Source organism: Pagrus pagrus, assembly GCF_965226575.1.
Source record: "Pagrus pagrus genome assembly, chromosome: 10".
Lineage (NCBI taxonomy): Eukaryota > Metazoa > Chordata > Actinopteri > Spariformes > Sparidae > Pagrus > Pagrus pagrus.
In genome coordinates, this window is record NC_140194.1 from 17,626,754 (window position 1) to 17,648,364 (window position 21,611).

Consider the following 21,611-nt stretch of genomic DNA (forward strand, 5'->3'; position numbering starts at 1 on the left):
ATAACGTAACCCCAGTGGAGAACATAAAGTGGTGAAAGTGATGAAATGGTGCGCTATCAATCTGTGACCATAAAATACTGAGTCACTGTCTAAGTATGCACACATGTGGAAAGGCTCAAAAACTGGCTGCCCTATGAGAAAACCAGGGGACTCCAAAAGGTCCATTGAAAGTTCAGCCAGATCAAGAGGGAGTTTTAATAGTTTGAATGCGATGCAAAACATGCATATAACCAATTTATATTCTTTTCTGGTGTCTCCTTACCTACAGTTTCAGCTGTCATAAGCACTTGACTAATTGAAAATGTTGGGGTTCTCAAATCAAAATACTTTCCCTAAAGAATCTAAACAAATGGAGTTTGTATACATTATATTAAAATAATTAAATTAATCTTGTTTTTAACATGATAGAGGACGACCAAGAGTTAAAGAAAATTGACTGAAAAAACTCAATTAAGTTTGTCAGACTTTTCATACCCAAAGGACATAAAACTTTTTTCAAATTTGACTAACACATTTTAAATGAATACGATAAATCGAAAAAGGCTGGCAGCAATGTTGTTGCAACATTTTCTCGAATAGTTTATCTTTATACTTGTGCATTTTACAACATGATCATATCTGGCAGTAAGCAATACAAGTGCATGAGCCAAAATAGTGAGACTCAGCAACAGTTACCTTAGAAACTAACATGGTATACTCATTTGGCCACAGAACACCACTAATTAAATTAAAACTGGACTACTCACACCTGTAGCCCCTCAAGAGAAGTGACATTTCATAGTGATACCAGCTGAGCCTCATTAGAGGTTAAGACTGCTGAAGTGATATTGCATTTCATATTCTAAATTTAGTTTGGTGACAAAGCTGCAAAAATCTGTTACTATATTTCAGTGTCTGCTTGCCACCCCCCTGCCTTCTTTGTCACCACCTCTCTGCCTCACTGTCACTCCGTCGAGCACATTAAACTTAGCAAACCACTAGAGACAGGAGCAGGAAATATTTGGTTCTAGGTGAATAACATCTTGAACTTGACTAGAGCTTCATACAGCATTTGGGTAATTTTCCATCCAGTGTGTCACTGGGCACCTCACACATTTGATTGTAACATTTAACATAAAACAGATGAATGCAAAATATGTACAAACTTACAGATATACAGGAGAAATCTGTGAGTGCGCATGAGCATTGTAATTCTACATCAGTACCAGCAATGTGCTGTCATTATCAGTCGTTGCCATGCTCCAGTTCTCGTTCCTGCATAGAGATCCAGATTTGTTCCGTAATCTGTTAGCAGCTTGTAAGGGCTGATTTAACAGGGTTTGATACTGTCACTTGCCTGAAAACCTGTCAGCAATTTATCAGCTTTAGACCAGACAATGTTGATGTATCACACATCAACATTCACTGGGTTACACCGTATGCCATCACATAAATAAAAGCTACTAGGCTTTTTCACAGGGAGACATTTGACATTGGTGTGTGTTAGTGCCTTTTAAACGTGGCTTCTGTTTCCCAACAAACAATATGAATCAGAGGACAGATTCATAGGTACTTTTTAATATTTTACACATAAACAGTTGCAGCTGGTTTATTTTTTCTTAAATATCACCTATAATTCAGTGTTTCCCCTAGGATGGAGTTGTATTAGCGGAGTTGTCACATGCATGCACATTTCTTTTGTAAGTGCGAAACAGTCGGTGCATGTGGAATACATACTGTCTTTATATCAACATGGATCAACCAAATGTTGTTTATTTCACAGATGAGTGTTTACTGCGTTTTCCCAACACATGAGTGCGTTTGCTATAACGTTACTGTGCAACACTCGCATGAAGTTGCAGGACAGTTTTGTTTCCCTCCTGCAAGAATGATGATCCTAACTCCATCTTCAACGTTGTTTGTTTCAGTGTTGACATTTACCTGATGCTCCTGGTTTAATCGTTGAGCTGACATATTCAGGTAAGCGTGAAGTTCCTCGTTTCTATGTTTAATGCTTTACTTGGTAGTAAAGCGAGTAGTCAGTAGTAAGTTAGGTAAAATAAGCCACTAGTACTTCGCTGTCACATAAAAACATAAGCAGGGCTGGCTGTGCTTCTTGAGAAGCTTATGCTGATTATACACATATGGCATTTGGTAGACGTTATTTCTAAACATTCTTGCTGTGAGAGATCACCTCATCACAAACTTCATATCTAAGCATTACATCCTCCTAATGTTCAGAGTAGAACAACTGTCATCATCTGAAGATTTTCCACTTCACAAAGAATTTCTCATTTTTGCACATTAGTTGAATACTCTGTCCCTCTATAAGCTGTAAACATTTCAAAGAAATCTCTGGCACTGCATTCACTGGAATCGAATACTCTTCTTGCATCAACTTTCATGACAAGGGCACATTTTAGAGAGAAATGAACACCCCGAGCAAAGACAATGAGTTCCTATCAACAGCAGATAAGGAGAGGTGAACAGAGGATATGGGAGGGATGACAGGAAAGATAGAAGAGTGTCATGATTGTGAAGTACGGAATAATGCCCTCTGTAAAGCTTGCTCATGTTGGCTTCCCGCTCCAGGCTGATTGCAGCAGGTCTCTGAGGGCCTGTCTAAGACTAAATACGTGATAAGAACCTCTGAAGGATCCTCTGAGGAAGAGATTGGGAGAGAGGGAAGAGAGAGACAAAAAGAGGCAGAAGGAGAGATAAGGCAAAAGTGGGAAAGGAGAGACTTTGTCTCCCATCTGTTGTCCTCACACTAGATTGCAGGATATGCAAAGGTGACACAATAAATCGATTAGTTGTCAACTATTAAATTAATTGTCAACTATTTTGATCAGTTTGAGTGATTTTTTGAAAAAAGAAATATCAAAACTCTGATTCCAGTTTCTAGATGTGAATATTTTCCAGTGTCCTTACTTCTCAATGACAGTAAACGAAACAAGGTAATTGAGGACGTCATCTTGGGCTTTTTCTTTTAACATTTTCTGACATTTTATCACCCAAACAACTTACTGATTAATCAATACAATAATCAACAGATCAATCCACACTGAAAATAATCATTGGTTGCAGTCCCATTGCTATCCAAGGGCAGGGAAAATGGAAATCAAATGTATAGTGGTATGGTGCACACATCATTTCAAAACTAGACAAAGCAAATCCCAGAGAAGCAAGCATGGCAAAAAGGGTGATATTTCTGGAACCCAACCATGGTACAGGGATCGTTTCAACAATTTCAACATGTAAATGAAGCATTCTGGTGCATTCTGAGATGTCAAAGATAGCAAAAGATACAGGTTGTTCATTATAGCTGTGTTGGGCACCTTTCAAAAGGTCAAGAAAATGTTAACTATGGCACAACCCCTGCCAACTCATCCATGGCACAGAACACGTACAAAATTTGTAGGTAAATTCAGCTGAATTGCATCCAATAGGATCATTTAATTGTTTTTTTTTTGGCCTGTACCATGATATCAAGCGCATGTTGTCACCACCTTGCAACATGTTTTCCTAATTGACCACTTTTCTGGCAGTGAATCTTAATTTTACAGTGCGTGCAGGTGAAAACAGTGCGTGCAGGTGTTTTGACTCATCTCATGTGTCACAGGCGCGACACTTGCAAATGCCATATTTTTCATTTAAAGAGTTTGCAGGTCTGAATTTCAAGTTACAGAAAAATATTTCTGAATAAGGTCTTCTATCAGCTTGAATTCTGGATAGGATGTCAGAAAGCTGGCTCTGCCTTTGACATTCGAATAGTAATTGATAGTTACACCATAAGTGGGAGAGGGAAATTCAGGTAACGAGAAAAATGGTGAGACTGCATGTCAAAGTCATTATTTTATCTTGTGAATACTTTTTAAGTGACATGGCTGTCTTCAAGCCGAATACTTCAACTATCATGATGACTGCCGTAGATGACTGAGTCATCACAAAGCACAGCAAGAGATCAAAATCCATCAGCACTGCTCCCGATGCATAGAAATGAAGTCATTAGAACAGTGAGTGAAGGCAATCCCTGCTGCATGTTACAGCCTCGTGTCGCTCAGTTCTATTTATAGGACGTCAGGACAAAATTAGCCCTTTGAAGTGTAATTCGTAATATTCACCGGGTACCATATAATGAGGGAAGTCACTGGTAGCTACGCTTTGGATCGCCAAGCAAGATTTGAGCAGCACTGTTATGTCTAATTTAAAAATGCTGTGTGTAAGATGAAACAAGTTTCTGGATAATAGGGCTGCTGAAGCCAAGTTTGCAAAGGAAGATGCTGCAGATAGTTTTAAATATTGTACATGCTTCAGGTCTCACAAACAGTGAGGCAATCTAAAGATCTGAGACACTCCTATTTCCACACTAAAATAATATGCCTTTATAGAAATTGGATGTTAAACACTCATTAGTTCTAGGAACAGCTGTGAAGTAAAAAAAAAAACTGTACAACAACAGGATTTGCATGAAACTCTTCAGTAGGGCTGGGTGAAAAAACTGCATCGCATAAGAATGTTGCTGTTGTTTCTCCCCCTATACTTTAGAATACACACACAACTTCATTATTTTCATACAGGAAGAACACTTCAACTGCAACTATCCTTACTGATTAATATCCAAAAGGTAACCTAAATAAAAAAAAGTTGCATACTCTCACACACCTCTCCCTTCTTTTTTTCGGTTTTTCAGATGATGAACCTCATCAAGATCAGTTTGGTTCACCTGTCAGTGATTACATTTGCAGCTCAGGAGAAAATTGGTTGGAACACAGTGCACTGCAGTAAGAGCCAAAGCTAACCATTATTTTCACTGTTGATTAATCTTGTCGATTATCTATTTAATTAGTTGTTAGGTCTATACAATGTTAGAAAATGGTGAAAAATGTCAATCAGCCAGAATTGTAATCCTAAAATGTCTTTTGTCTCCAATTTAAGAAGCTGGAATCAGAGCATTTCGACCTTTTGTCTTAAAAAAATCACTTAATTTGATTAAACGTTTATTACAATAGTTAAAGTAACCCTAACCCAGCTCTAATGTATTGTGCCCCCTTTCTTTTTATTTAATCAACAATCATTCTCAATTGAGAATGACACTAAAAATCAGAATCTAATTGTGAGATTCCCACCCCTATTGTTCAGGTCTACTATTATTATGAACATACTTCGAATGTAAAACTGAAGCATTGTTTTCACAACTTCAGACACAATTCAATTCTATTTTGGAAAACTTGTGAAAGCCTCTGTAGACATGCTTGGTTGCTTTGCTCTGGCCTGAGATGGTGCACTCTGATGCTCTCACATGTATGCCAGTCTGCTGAGAAAATATTTCAACTCTACCAGCCTCGCATTCCATCAACAGCTGAGGTTTTGAGAGACATGCACCAACAGGACACCACAACACAGCCAGAACCACGGATCAGGCGATGAAGGCTTTAAGAGCCATATCACGTTGCAACCTGACAGTGTTTGGGGATTGATCACAATGTAGCCTTGGACTGCTGCAAATTTTACCCTTTGAAATGTCAGGATCAGCTTAAACCAGGGCAGTCTGTCATGTTACATGAGATCAACATAATTTGGAATGTGAATGTGACTCTTTTATAAACAGGTAATGCACCTGATTTTGGCTGTGGTTTGAGGCTAAGCAGGTTTTTCCAACAGAGATGAGAGACAGGTAGACCAATTGTTTAGTACTGACACAATAATCCCGACAAAATAAAAAAATAAGGACTTCTTAGCAAGCCACGTTTCATACGATATCATTATTGGGTGATTTTGTGTCACATGAGAAGAAGAAACAAGGCTGTAAAGGCAGCTGCTGCAAACCGCAGCACAGAACTGCAACTAATGATCCTTAAACAGATTTAAACTTTCATGAGCAAAAGAACAATATCAGATTAACCGAATGCAACTGTGTGTAGCCTGCGGACAAGATGAAAAAGATGATGGTGATATATGTTTTGCCGTTTCAAGAATTTATCTGGAAATTACCCACACTGGCATGCCGAAAAATAAGAGGATGTGATAAGTTAACTGCTTCTGGACTTTTCTTTAGTTTAGGAGAGGCTGATTGCACATCTGATCGCCTTCACACCGTTCACATATCCACAATGTCCTCAAAATTAAATGGAACCAATGTTTTTGAAGATTATAGTTTTCCAGTGTCATTTTTCCTGTTACATACTCATTCTATCTTGTTCCTCTTTGATTCTTGAGGTATAGGCTTCTTGACTATTTCATTTTAGGCCAGTAGTGGATGGGGAAACGGAGGAGAGGATGGAGCAAGGGTGAAGTGTTAAGGGGAAGAAATAACAAGTTTACATAAAAGGACAGATATTGTAGTCACTATCATGTTTTATGTTATCTCTGCCAAACACACTTAACTCCTATGTAGGTCTTGGATGGTTTGAATTAACTCTGTATAGATTGGTCATAACAACAAGAAACTCCAGCACTGGATATTACACTCCATTGGTGATCTACCTTACTTTGTACTTTGTTTATTTTTCACCTTGATGGGATATTAAGAGAGATATGATATTTCTGGTCAATTTCTATCCCTGTCCCACTTTTCTCTCCTAAAATAGTTCCCACTTTTTCCTGTCCCCCTGCCAAGCTCTCTATAATCTAATTTAATTTTGGCCATTTGGCATCCAAAGACAGATTCGGCTTCTGGCAAGGGGTAACACAAAAAGTTTCCAAAGAAAAAGGGACAGACTATCAATCCATGGACAGAAAGTTATTACCTTATGACACTGCGAGGGAACAATCATAATCTTAGCTTTTGTGAATGCAACAAAGGAGTCTTCAGTCTTCATCCCCCCTCATAAAACAAAAGCATTCTTTGGGTTCAACTTTCTCTCGAGGTTCCACGGGAATATGTGATTATGTGCTGCAGCCTTTTTCATTGTTTTAAAGTTAAAAAGTCCAATTCATTTAAATACTGCCTCCAGCTAATTACTTGAATTTGAAAATATCACAGACTTGTTGCAGTTACTGGCCTTAGAGTAATAGGCCTCTATTTTTCTGATAATTGAACTCAAATGCATGTTGAGAAATAAAGATTTAGTTTATTCTCACGCTGACTGAGCCATGATGAAGTTATACAAGACATCTTTGGCATCAGAAAATGCTCTTTTGAATGATAACCGTAATCAGAGTATCTTACATGCCAAGCTTTAAACCCTAATGAGACTGATTGTGTAAAGTTATCCTCATGGCACAGAAGAAAAGGAACAAAGAAGGTACAATTCTCCCCAAAAAACCCCTGGGTAATCATTCTGTCTTAATCATCTCATTCTTTTTCTGTGACACAGCTTCAGTGTTAACATCTTGATGACATTACCAGTTCAAGTTCCCATCTGGTTTCTGCCGTTGTCGAGGCACACTCATTTTTTAACGCCGTCCATCTTTATTATAAAAATAGCCAGTCATGTCATGATTGCTTGAACTGAATGGCAATATGAAATAGTGATTGATGAATAGAACTTACCTGACGTGAGTTCCTTAAGCCCAAAAACGATGTTCTGTGTTTAACTTGATCGCTCTATACTGCATATCCAATTTAGAGAAATTATGCATTGTAGTGCATTAAACCCCTTAGTGACTTCAGTGCCTGTACTGCATACAAAATTGAGCTTTAAAGTCAAATCAAACAACACCAACTTTTTCACCCCTAACACTGAACAAACTGAGGAATATTGTGACAGAATAATAATGATGCATAATTTACTTTTACATCAAAACCTTTGCAAAGTTCTTGTCAAGTTTAATTTATAATCCAACAAAGTCCGAAAACAAACAGTGGCTGACTGATTGCTGCAACTTCACAGTAAAGCCTTTAATGAACTTGAGTGCTTGCCTAAAATGCAAATACACAAAACAACTTCAAAAGCACTAACCAAACAAATCAAATTGTCTTTGGTAATGTTAAATTGAACTGTACACATTTAGAACAACTCATAGTCGACAGTCTAATTTGTGTGCTTCAAATCTATGATGATTTGCTTCAAATGAGCCATTGTCTGATTCACCGGAATGGAAAGAAAGGAGACATACAGACATCACCTTGGGGACTGACTGACCCTTCGAGGTGATCTATTGCCACATATTGCCTTCTCCTCCAAAATCTCAAATTCCCAGGCCCTGGGTTGACTGCATTACATGCATACAGATTACATATTATTCAGAATGAAATGGGCCAAATTAGAGCGCAAATGATCAATAACGGAGCAGGAGTGCAGGGTGAGGGCCAAGGAGTGGACTCTCATAGATCGAGGGTACCAAATGTGCTGTACACCAAAGATGAAAGATTATCTATTCGCTCAGTGGCTCCATTTTCATACTCATCAATAATGTAGGTGTATAGATGTTTTTCTTCCCTGCTAACTGACTGATTGGCTTGCATTATTTACCATGAAAGAAATATGTTCATATGGAAAGTGGAAGGTCAGCATTAAGAGTATATCCTTTAGGTCAGTTTCAATCTTTATGTCCCCACCAAACTTAATTTTGGGGCAGAATACTCCATCTCAGCTATTGTATTTAGATGATAAACAACAATTATTAGAGTGGCCCTTGAAGACAACAGCTGCATAAAGTCAAAATAAAACCGCTTATTGAATAGCATTTTTTCTCATCTTAATTCTACAGATGTTGAAGCTTTTCATGACATTGTTTTCTTAAATAATCACGATAAATATTTAAGTTAATTGAAATATTTCAAGACTCTGTCAAACAGACTTTAGGAAAGATCTTACCATCTATCCTATAATATTTTTTGAAGTGCAAAGTATGCAGCATTATGCAGCTATTGCAGGTCAAGGAAATATGAGGTGACTACATCAGTAAAACAAGGGCATTGCTGAAACTTCATAAACCCCCCAAAAAAAGTTTTAAAAAAGCATCACACGAACAGAATTAAAATGAAGGGAAAAAATATATCTTTCTTAAGATAAAAGTCTTTTTAATGTGCACGCAGGCTTAAAACAGGCATTTCTGCATTTTACAGAGAAACATGAATGATGTTAAGTCCTGACAGATGTCAGAATCCTGGTACAGAGGAAGGCATTCACCCCACCCTTCAAGTTTCAAAGAGCTGGCATGTAAACACAGCTGGAAAAACATGCAATAGAGGGTGGGATGAACAGGGTCTGGCCGGGTGTAGAGGAGTCACAACAAGCCAAGAATGCATATGGTACAGAGAAACTAAAATCTCCTCGTTGAAAATATCAACCCTGATGACAATGGTCAGGAGTTACACTGGTCAGAACCAGTATTTTTATACATTAATGGATTAATTAAAGGCTTTATACAATAACTCACCGGACTGCGAAGGCAGTAAGCCATGTTAACATCCCTCTTTCTAAAAATCCATGCAAGTTGTCTTCTGGGAAGCAATGTAGTTGACATGATATCATACGTGTGTATGATATCATGTCAACTACATTGCTTCCCCATTTTTAGAGAGCCCTTGCCCCCTTCACTACTTTCAGCCATCACATCCAGTTAGATAGCTACAGGGTTGTCAATAAACCTAGTGTAGCGTTATACAGTATGTGTTTAAGTTCTACTTTCAGTGATAACGTGATTCTAATAGCAGCTAAATCGCTTCATAATTGACAGGATGATAAATCCCTTGCAGGCAATATTCTGTCACTTCCTTATCTGGCCTGCACATCACCTCCAATACTGAGGGACATCAATCATGAGTTAGTTTGTGTGTCTGTCCTGGTGCAAAAGTAAGATTCTGTCTTCTGTCTGTCTGTCAGTCAACTTTTACAAAATCTTTAGTCAAAACTTTTACAGTTGTTTTCCATCACAAGCTTTAAAGTTACACTCTCAATAGCAGTCTTTTAAAACTTTGCCAAAAGCTTTCAAAAATATAACTCTTGAGGGTCCCAAGAGTATAAGAGAGAGATCTCAGCTTGAATTCAACAGATTAAGCCCTGCAGGAGACCTATAGCAACATTTCTGAACAGTTGCAAACAAGGTAAAGCGGAAATCAGATTTGCAACTGCAAGTACACCATGATCAAGGCTATTACCTTTTGTCGAATTGGTCTCATAACACAAGCCTCTCAAACCAGTGTCATGGCTAATTAAATCCAAGCCAACTAGTGTACAAAACAATAATGTTGAAACCTTGTAAAGAATGGTCTAAATCAACAACATATGCCATTTATACTGTAATCAAAGCTCCTCTATCAGACACACTCAAACTATCAGGTTGTACCGCTGTAAAAAAAGTTTATGTTTTAGTGGTCAGGTGAATGTACAGACAGAGCTGTGCTATTTGATATGAAAGCCAGTGGCATTATTCAATCACTCAATTGGAAAACAGTGGTATTTCTTTTCAAAAATTTCCATTTGAACTTTTATATCAATTCCAAAGCATGAAATCCAATTTCTCATTCCACCTTCAAAGCACAAACTACGCAGGGGGGTAGAAGCAGAACAGCTGAAACCTCAGTTTGTTTGAAGAGCCAGGCAAGACAAGGTTGACTAAACAGTGAAACAATAGGTGGTCACACTAAAGGGCTTGGCGCAGATCAAGTTGAAAGTCTATGGCCAGACTAGTGGCCAATAAATCTCAAACGCAGATTACATGACACCATTTGAAGTAACTAGATACATTTTCAAAAGTCAGGGAGTTCCCCCTTGTCTAGAGGTTGGCAGTGTAACAGAATCAAGCAATGTCCATGATAGATTAACATTCACTGTGAATTCTAATCAAGTTTCTCTGCATCATCAACATGGGATTGTGCCACATTGTTTTCTTATGCACAAAGATAAAATGGCTAACCCATTCCATTAGATGTCAAGGCTATAACTGGATTTATTAACTTACTAACTCTTCAGAATACCTTTGCATACTTTGCTTTTGCTATAATTGTTGCTGCTTTTGTTCTCAACAGAACCAATGACCAAGGCCAGAGAAAGTTTTAGGACTTCAACTAATGATTATTTTCATTGTCTATTAAATGGCATTGTCACTATTGGTTTCACCATTAATCAATTCATCTTTTGGTTGTTAAAATCTGGACCAAAAAAAAAAAGATTCTTCATTTAAATGACAAATAAAAGCAGATGTTTGACATTGCTAGACACAGTGATTAAATGATTAATTGATAATCAAAATATTTGGCAGTTAATTTCTTTTGATTGAAAATTGACTGATTTCTATAGCTCTTGTGCTATTTTTTTAAATATGCAATCAGGAAATCTTACATTTGTTGCATTCATTCATTGTTGCGATTGCAGTGCAATACATTAGGGGAAACTTGGTGTCATTTTGGAGGAGTAGTATGTGTAGGCCTTCATGTGAATCTACATGACCAACATAGATATCTATCTAATTCTGTGCCAACCCATGACGTTGAAGTTGAGATATTTGAGATATTAAGTAAAACAAACTTGAACCAGCTGGAAGAAAACTCAGGGGATCACCAAAGTCATCAGAATGTATCCTCCAGTGATATTGAATATCTGTTGAAAATTTCATGGCAATTTATAGAACAGATGTTGGGATCTTTCAGTCTGAACCAAAGTAATTTGGCTGATCGACCGACATTACCATCCCTGGAGCTGTTGAGCACTTGTGAGATAATAATATTAAATAACACAGTGAGACCATGGAAATCTAAGGCTGATTTGAGGGGACACTATTTATTAATTCATGATAAACAAAAAAAACAAAAAAAAAAACAGGCTGCATGGGTAAGTAGAGCTTTTAAGAAAAAGATAACACTGATACTTCCTCTAAATAGCTTGGATAAAGCAAAGGTTAAGCTCCCTGCATAATAAATCACATTCTTCATTGATGAATGGGAGGGTGGTTGCATGCGTGGGAAAGCATGTCCATATCTTGGCAGTCTTGACTAAGGACTGGGGAAGAGCCATGGCAGGCCGTCAGGAGCAATGACCTCTTCTCATGCAATGGCACATTCCTGCCATAACTAAGTTGAAACAGGCCTGGGATAACTATAGCAGGCAGTGTGGAGGGGATGGGGGGGTCACAGCTTGGTGGAATTTAAGGGAGACTGTCACCCACCCCTCTCAAACCATTCTGAATAAGCTGCCTAAATCCACCAAGACTGCCACTGGACCTAGAAGGTCATACTGATGTCATTTTACCACTTCTATTTTGTTGATGTCAAGAGAAAGCAAAGAAATGGGATGTTCTTGGGATGAAGGCCAGGAGAGATATTTTCTTAAAAATAATCTCTTAATTTAATTTTGAAGATTTAAAGGAATGTAAAGCAAACTCTAAAAAGGGCAACTTTTTTCCTGTGCTAAAGAATATCATTTTTAAAAGATGTTCTGTCTCTGCTTTTTTCAAGACTTTAGCACACAGACTATCTCCTGAATATTAAATCTATAAACTGAACTCAAATGAAAACCAGTTTGTTTATCGGGCTGGTTTGGCATTTGGTTTGTTGGCTTATTCAAATCTAATTGTAACCAGGCATGCCATGTGAGAACTTGCTGTTGAGTAGTTTCTTACATTAGGCAAATACTCAGGCAAAGCATAATTAAATAGAAATACCAAAATTTGTATCTCAAATAAACTTGTATCTGTAATGTCCCTCTGAGTTTCACCCTGACTAATGGTCAAAGAAATGCAGCAGAGAGATGACCCATACATCATTTGATATTGACGTCTCAGACTCCTGACTCCCTTAGTGAAATTCACTTTCACTCTCTGAGGTGCTCTGATGGGAACTCCAACAGCTGCTGGTTTCCACAGTCCACTTAGTAAGGCCTTAAGGGAAAGTCAGGGATTGAGAGAGAGCAAGGCAAAGCAGGAGTGTGATGGGAATACATGTTCCAGACACACGCTCATTTATTGATCTCCGCTGACCTTGGCTCCATTGACATGATGGGCTTCAAGGACAGACCACTATCCAATGTATATCTTTTTCCACTTTCACACTACATTTCCTGGAATTTAGATACATTCTATGGCTTAATTGATTTTAACCTTATCAATGGGGTCCTAATGGGAAAACTTTACATTGTTTACTGTTGGAGCAAGATAGCAAGGGCACTTTTAGTGAGCATTGTTGAAGTGGTAACTCTAGAGGCAAAAGCACAGGGTACATCATCCTAATCCATTTATCAAGGACAATCACAGCGGCGAAATGCAACGATCAATAAGCTGAGTAACTTAAAGAGCTTCCATGAGTCAACAGTGTGTAATCTTGATGGATCTATACATACATACTGCCAGTCAATACACACAGAGTTTTAGAGTGGCCAGAAACTCCACAGGGATGAAAACGCTACACTTGGCCTGTGTAGAAAAGCCACAGAACATAAAAAGTCTGGTAAAATTAGGGGTGAACAAATTAAATTTTTTCCGGTTTCCTCGGAAGCAAAGCTTATATTGAACCACTCATATCAGCTGATAAGATCTTAATCTCTTCAGTCTGCTTGCAGATGCACATGAGGCTACAACAGATTAAGCATTTTACAAGGCAATCTTTTATAGTTAAGTGACTCTAACAAAAAACAGGATGTAACTTTATTCTGGTGCTGAATTATACAAGAAATAAGCAGAATGCCGTACATGGACTGGTAGACATTGCCAAATAAGCTGTTGTGAAAATTAATACTTCATTAGTAATCTATAAATAAATATTTGTAATCTAATAGCTACACATTCTTCATACAAGACATGACGCTGCCAATCCCAAGGTTTATAAACTGTTATATCCTCCTCATTTTACTGTAGAGTATGTGCCTTACAGTATTAATATCACAGATATGAGCTGCATTTTGCTAAGCAACATTGCAACTTTGTCACATATGTGTGTTTAGATGAAATTAGTGTGTCAAAGATAAATGATTCTGAAGGGGCAGTTTGAGAACTTTGAGTTCCCCATTTTCTGTCCTCTGTCAGAAAATTGGGGCAGAAGAAGGCATTTTATTTCACATATGTTTCAATTGTTCTCAGTTATAAATATTTATATCAACTCAAAATCTACCATTTTCTTTTTTTCCTAAACTGACCTATAGTAATACTGCTTTTTGCCAGCACTGATGGTCTGGAAATATATTAGAGCTGCTTTACAATTTGAACCATTAAACATGTCTATCATCAAATCAATGTAACCTACAGAGTCTGCAAGTGTGAAAGACGTAATATGTGGGTGCCCATAAAACCAGGATTATGTTAGTGTTATGTTGCTGTTTGACATGACAAGCTGTGCTATTACTGCAGTAGCCAGCCTGTCACCTGCATGTCCTGAATGTCATATGAATGATGGAAGCAATATTAGACAGATTTTTTTAATAAATGCTACCCTTGCACTTGTATTTGTTTTAACACTCAATTACTAAAATAAGAAAAATGTTCAGAAAGGGCTGGGGTTACAGTTAAGTGTTAACACTGCATTTGTTCTAACAATCGTATTAAAAGAGATTAGCTCAAAACGAGGGGAGTTGATGGGCCTTGACTTGAGCGTTCATTTGTTGTGTGTTCAGTTTTTGTATTTTACTGCATGTTTGTACACAGGACGCTGTTGGAGACGAAGGAACGAGAGGAAAGTGTAGCAGCAGGATGGAAGGAAACTCAGTTGGATAGTATTTGAGCTCTAATGGGGAATTCTGCATTTGTAGCTGCATGAATTAATCATGTATGTATAAAAATCTGGATGAAAACAAAAAGATATTTGTAAATTTAATACATCAGGTTTTCAATGTAACAATCTCACTGGTTCAGTCTTAAGCAGTCGCATGCAAACAATGCTAATTTGCTTTGAACAGCATGCTGATGTTGCTAAAAATCGATTTGCATTCCCTTCTGTAGCCAAAACAAGCCAACACTGTACATATTACATTTCTGCACAGACAGGTGACAGATTACTTTACAGATACTTTAAACGCACTGACAGCAATGACGTCTTCCTTGCATTTAATCATGTGATGGTGGATTCTTTCTTTCTTTGCAATCTCTACTAAATAGGGTGAGTAAATACTGTTGCACTACAGCACACATGTTGACTTTGACAACGGTAATTCAGCTCTGTCTATTCCTGCTGCTATCATACATTTGTGAATAATTATTACCCGAGAAACCGCCATCCCCCCATCCCCAAACTCAGTAATTAAGTTCACCAGAGGAAACCACGAAGAGATATGGATGCCACATTCTTGCAACCTCTTGAGCACATTCAAGTTAATGCCCTCACTATCAGTGAATCAGCATTTAGAAGATAAGTATGTCAAAAAACAACCCACTCAAATTAACTCCCCCCTCAAGATCCCCCTGATCCTTCACAAGACTATGGCATCGGTGGGAGCCTGTGAACACAGAGCAATGTGTGGTGGCTGGCCTCGACTCAGCCTAAGTGTTGGCAAGTCCAATTATGCTCAAGCCATTTCAAAGTCCATCTAAAGACAAATGTGGGATTTTGCTGAGGTGCTAATTAGGCCTTGGAATCATGACAGACCCCATGATGCGCCTGACTCTACCACAGTAGTTGGTTTACAGTATCCTGACACTAAACTTTTGTATGTCGAAACAGTGGACTGACTGTAGCGATTTATTATTTAATTCTAAATACTTTAAGTGACAAAAATATATTTAAATGGCACCATCATATAAATGGCTAAATATTCATTGCAATAAAAAATGTTGTCTCAAAATTTTGAACAACCAGTGATGGAATGAACCAAAGTACAATTTACTCAAGTAATGTTCTTGAGTACAATTTCCACATATTTTACTTGAGAATTTCCATTTTCTGCTACTTCATACTTCCTCTCCAATACATTTATTTGATACCCTTCAGTTATTTCTTACTTTGCAGATTCAGATTACTCAGTGTTGATAAGCTATTAATTGTGATGTGTTACCAATCAGATACTATTGTGGACAAGACATTAAGGGAGAGGATGCTGCATCAGAACCAAATCAGCACATTTTTAAATTAGTTTATTTTATCAGCAATCTGACATAATAAAATCACAGGTACCAATAATTGGAAAATGCTGAATATTGGCCCTGATAATAGGTGTAACCCTAGTTTTCAGTACCAAAAACAATGAAAAATCCAACTGACATCCACCACAGAAAGAGCACAACATGTTTGCAAGACACAACAACAGACAAAACAGATCAAATGTGTCATGGAAAGGAGGACAAAAAGGAATGAAAATATGTATTGTGAATACGAAATGACAACCATGTTGACATTAAATGCAGAGGGACTTACTGAGACAACACAACATAGCAGTCTGAGCCATCAAAGTAGAGGTGGTAATAACTACCAAAACAGAACAAAAACAAAACATGGCCAGAAATAGCTGCTGAGCTTTGTAGGTGACTTTAAGCTACAATTTTGAAATACCTTGGTCATGAAGTCAGAAAGGATGAAATCATTTCCCAGCAAGAGATGATGACGTGTATACTAAAAAGAATCATTTCATAACAACTGAACCATTTGAACTTGGCTTGAAACAAACTTCATCAAAATAAAAGTATCATTATTATTGTGGTACTGAGACATACAGACATACCTAGGCATGTTTTTGACCTCCCCTTTCCCTCTGTCATGGATACAAAACAACACAATGCATTTAAAGCTTCTCAGTTAAAGCTGCAATGGAGACTTTACTCAAATACGAAGTGTGTTCAGACCTACACTAAGTCACAGACAGACATACACACATCCACCCCCACAACAGCCAAGTTTACAGGGTGAGTTTGACAAATGTGACTGCTTTGTAGATGTTCTTCTGTGCCAAAGCATGAGAATACTGGTTACAGAAAGGAAGATTTATAGAGGGGCAGGCACAAAAGCTAAGAACCAACAAACTTCAGCCTGGGCAGCAAGGGCAGAAACTGAACACAATTGGGCCATCTGGTCTCCCTGTGCAAAGATGACTAACACTGTCCATAACAGACTAAGTCTACTTCAAATATTATGTAAAGCTATCAGAATGAAAAACACATCACAGCATAGCAAGGTTGAAGACATTGATTTTTCAGTCAAGAATGCCTTTTGTTTTGTCTTGTTGTGGTGACTTTGCAGGTGGTTGCATACTATTGATGTGATGTTATGTTACCCTGTGGTGCTGGAGTTTATTTGTACAACCCAATATTACTCATGTCTCAATGGCCCACAACAGCAACGGTTCCCAACCCAGCCCGAGCTCTTTGAGAAAAATAGGGAAAAACTCCCTCAGCACATAAAGAGGTTGAAAACTGCATCATCATTTTCTAATGTACAGTAACTTAGAGAGGGCACTAAAAGCATTAATTTAATGCAGCAGAGCTCCCTGCAAATTACAAACTATGAGAATTACTGTCACAAACAAAGAGATGTCTAATTGTATGACTTGATGAAGCAATTAATTGTGCAGCCCTACTACAGATTGCAACAGGAAACAAAATTTGACTGTCCTTACCTGCCAGGCTGTGCGTCTCCCTGTTGTCTTGAGTGTTATAGCTCTGAAAATACCAAAACTTGCTGATTCAGACGAAGCCACAGGGCATCCTCAGGCTGCAGCCAATTTTCCTGCAGACAAGGGAGGGAAGAGAAGAGGAGAGAGGGCAGATGTCAGCTTAGTGTCACCAACAAGTGCTCCTGGTGAGCTCCTACTCCTGGCAAGTCACAGATACAAGCTAATTAAAATTAATGGATTTTTGTTTAGAAATGACAAATTGACACTAACTTTTTTCTGCATGCAAATTCAATTCAAGAGGAGCACAGAACAATTTACAATTTGAAAATGTACTCTGTTCCAACCACTTGTTTAGACTTTGTTTATGAAAGGTCATTAGTTCATTTTAGTATATTAAAAAAAGCCAAATTGTGTGGTAGCGTTGTCACAATACTGGAATTTCAAACTTCTATACAATACCTTGAAATATATTGATGTTTGATACCATTTTTCGATACTATGGGAAAATTCTAAGGTATAAAATTATAGATTTTATTATCTTTATTCAAATATATATAACATGGCTATAACATGGCAACAAGATACGACTTCAACAAAGACTGTAATAAACATTAAACATTAAACTTTCATAAAAAAAAACCGGGGGGCTTTTTCTCTTTAGGTTAGGCCTTTAAAAGTTGTTTGTGTGAGAAAGCACAGCTGGTACTGGTGTATCAATAATGTTTTTTTGATACACCAGTTTTTGATAGTGTAGTGTGTGTGCAAGAACTGGGAAAGCTGATACATGAGCAGCTGCAGATATCAGTACAACAACTGGCATAGGATTGGCAGATTCCAAAACTGAAGATCACTTCCAATAGAAAAAAAAACAGGGGTATCTTAAAAGAAAACTAAACTGTAATGCTTTGTGGGCTGTTGGCACCTGTTTGCTTCATGCTAAGATCAGTCAAGCAGGTAGAATTCAATATGAAACACAACTAGCCTGCTTTGTCACTATCACCATATAATGTGTGACCAAGGCAAAACAGGTTCCCCCCCTTCCGAACAGGAAACTTATCTCACATTATCTTTAAAGTATCTAATAACAGGTCCAGCAGTGAGACATTGACTCAAAAAGGATTTTTTACAGCAGTGACAAGGCACCAAACTGAGAAGGAGCCTGGCAGAAAACATGGCTCACACCTCATGTGGGATAATCTTCATAAACATTCACATCACCCAGCCAAGAAGCCACTGTGCATTAATAACGCCAACAGACTAACGAACCATTTCAAACTCAGTCTTAACATCACTGTCACATCCCAATTCTCATTAAAAGCCATGAGTCAACAGAAATTAGACATGAACCACTCCCCTGCCCTAAATTCATCCCTGCTGGCATGTCATTCTAGTTTTGCCCTCTTTATACTGTAGTCTGCTCAGGCAAAGAACCAAGCTATATAAGGAATTGTTAGCGTAGAGCACAGCCAGTGGCTCTTAACTATTAGAGCCAAGGGTTTAGAGGTGGGGAGTCTGTTTACATTGAAAGCGTTTTTATTTTTTGTTTTAAGAGGGTCCACTTGCTAAACATGACCAAGGCTTTAAAGTCTAATCCAATACTAATATTGGCTGCCTGTGGGGAGAGGATGGGGGAGCTGTGCAGCATGTTTGTGTGAACACATGCAGGTGTGAGTGTTGTGCACAAGTCCATATTTGGGTGTGTACCCATTCATTTTTTGTGTGTGCACACTGTAATTTTGCTGCAAAAATCAAACTAACTTACTAGTCCTGTATTGATATAAGATATTTAGTAAAGGGCAAGCATACACAGAAAGTGACAGAGATATAGTACAAGAGAAAACAGGAATCTAATAAACCATCCAAAATCAATATAAGTACACTTTAAAATTGAACTGAAGTTAATCACATCTAAAAGTATAATAAATATGAGTAGAAATATGAGTTGAGTCAGGCCAATTCTCTCCTGGGCTTATCATACCCCTGGTTTTAGTCATGACCACTTCCTTCCTTTTGCTCTAATTGACAGTGAACTACAGTATTTCTGCGTAGGCAGATAGTTAAACAGCTCCATATGTCCCTTTATGGCAGTTAAGCAATCGTAATCAGGACTGATACAGCCCAAAGCACAGCAGGCTATTGCTACTGTGATGCAAACTGTTTTATTGCATCTCAATAGCACTACTGCAGTTTGCACCCACTCATTGAGCTGTTCCTTTATCATAATTCCTCCACAGGCAATCTCAATTTACAAGCTGCTATTATGATCCCATGACAGACAACTTTCATGCATAAAGTTTGGGAAACGATCACTCTGAGACCAAAGCCAAGAGTCTAAGTCGACCTGCCAGGATACTGTATTTGAGATTTTGAAGGTTCAGACGTGAGCCTTGGACAACATGCACATGCACTGGGCTTTTGATCTTCAGCTTATGGTAAGACTAAGAGATCCCTATGGGGAGGAAACATGCCAAGCTCAACAGAACCTAAATCAAAGACTTTGCATGATACTAGCCCCGAAACCACACATGACAGTATTGTACTTGGCTGGAAGCATGTAGAGCAAGAGAAGGTTTCAAAGACATTGCCATGGTAGCTTAGTACAATCCTGTCCATGCGAGACAAACCATGGCAAAGAAAAATAGTGTAAAGCTACAGGAGATAACGGTTGGGGCGATGCTACTGGCCAATGTGAAATTGAAAGGAAATTGCCTCGGAAAATAAAATTGATAAAACTGCTTAATTTCTTCACTTGATGAATATTATAATTTGGACAAGATCCTCTTTCTTCGTGATTCACATTTCTTTTATTTTTGCGTCAACACAACACAAAGTCTTAGGCAAATACTGTTTGCAATGGTCCACAGAGCATGTCTTCAGGCCAAAGACGACAACAACCAAGAGCTCACCATGATCTCTATAAGAATGTGGGAAGTTGGCCATTCCAGATAAAAAGAAAAAGGTTTTAGAGATGCTGAGCAAAATCCAGTGTCTAATTAATACAAATGCATAAATTGATGTGGGTACTGTAATTGAAAAAGAACACCACCATCTGAAATAATTACCAAAAGACCATCAACACAAGTCTCACACAAATCTACTCCAACCTAACCTAACATAATGCAGACACTATGTCTCGGTGGTAAAGAAGAAATATGCCATCACTCAAACATCATTAGGTAAAGGCAGTATCTTTAGGCAGCTACAAGTGACTGAGTGGATATAATATTTGTGAAAGAATAAGCATGCAAGCCAAACGACGAGACAAATGAAGCAGGGAATGGAGAGCTACCCTGTAGTACATTAGCCATGATGTCATTATTGTGCATCTTGGAGCCAGGGCAGAAAAATAAACTGTACTGATCCAAGAGCTGAGGACTTGCATCACATTTAGATGTCCTCAGACTCTATATTTAAATATGATTCTGCAGGAGGACAGGAAAGGACTCTGACAGGTCCTGCATACAAGTTACCTAACAAGACCTCCTTTTATTTTTACAAGGTATGCTCGTCTTCTTATTTTATCCTTTAAAATGTATTAATATTTATTTCCTCCATTTATGTGCCTCCTCTCAACCCCCCAACTTTCTCTTCCCCTCTCTCCAGACAGAGGGCCCACTGGGCAGGCAGCTGGCTCTACATCAGACACATCCGAGGACAAAAGGGAAACTCCGGATTGTCGTGGTGAGGGCAGCCACCCGTGGCAGTGCTCAGTGGGATTCCGGTTGTTTATGGTTGGCACTAATTACAGATTGTTAGACTCACCAAGCTTGAGACTTGGTGCAAAGAAAACACAGAACTGGTTAGGACAGAAAAACAGAGACTGACCATTAAAACTGTCTCCACTTGCAGCAAGCCACATAAAACATGGAGTGATGTGAACTCAATAGGGAGGCTTAAATACATCACTCAGGATCAAACTCACACTCCCTGGGGAAGCCTATTAAGTTGTGCACTGGCACAATGTTGCAGTTTTATTGCAACCCTGAGGCGTGATGTAGTTAGCATATGGAGTATATATAGAATCGAATTCATGGCTTCAGGCTGTTCTTAAGCAGATCGCAAAGATAATCTCCCTCTTCTAACCTCAATGTCTCACATTACAATCACAATGGCAAGGTAATTTTTTAAGCAAAGTGTTTCATTGAGCATTAAAACTGATCTTTTGCAGGGTGCCCCAGCTGAAGATGTTTTAGGCCTATGAAAGACCAATTTCAGTGA

General features: G+C 38.2%; 1 protein-coding gene across 2 annotated transcripts in view; it reads right to left on the minus strand.

Annotated features, from left to right (window-relative positions):
- Positions 1-21,611, minus strand: part of peak1 (pseudopodium-enriched atypical kinase 1) — a 112,037-nt gene that overhangs the window by 74,774 nt on the left and 15,652 nt on the right. For both annotated transcript variants that reach the window (XM_084364055.1, XM_084364054.1), the window contains one exon: positions 17,397-17,506. The gene's annotated coding sequence lies outside the window, so the exon portion shown is untranslated. The remainder of the gene's footprint in view (positions 1-17,396; positions 17,507-21,611) is intronic.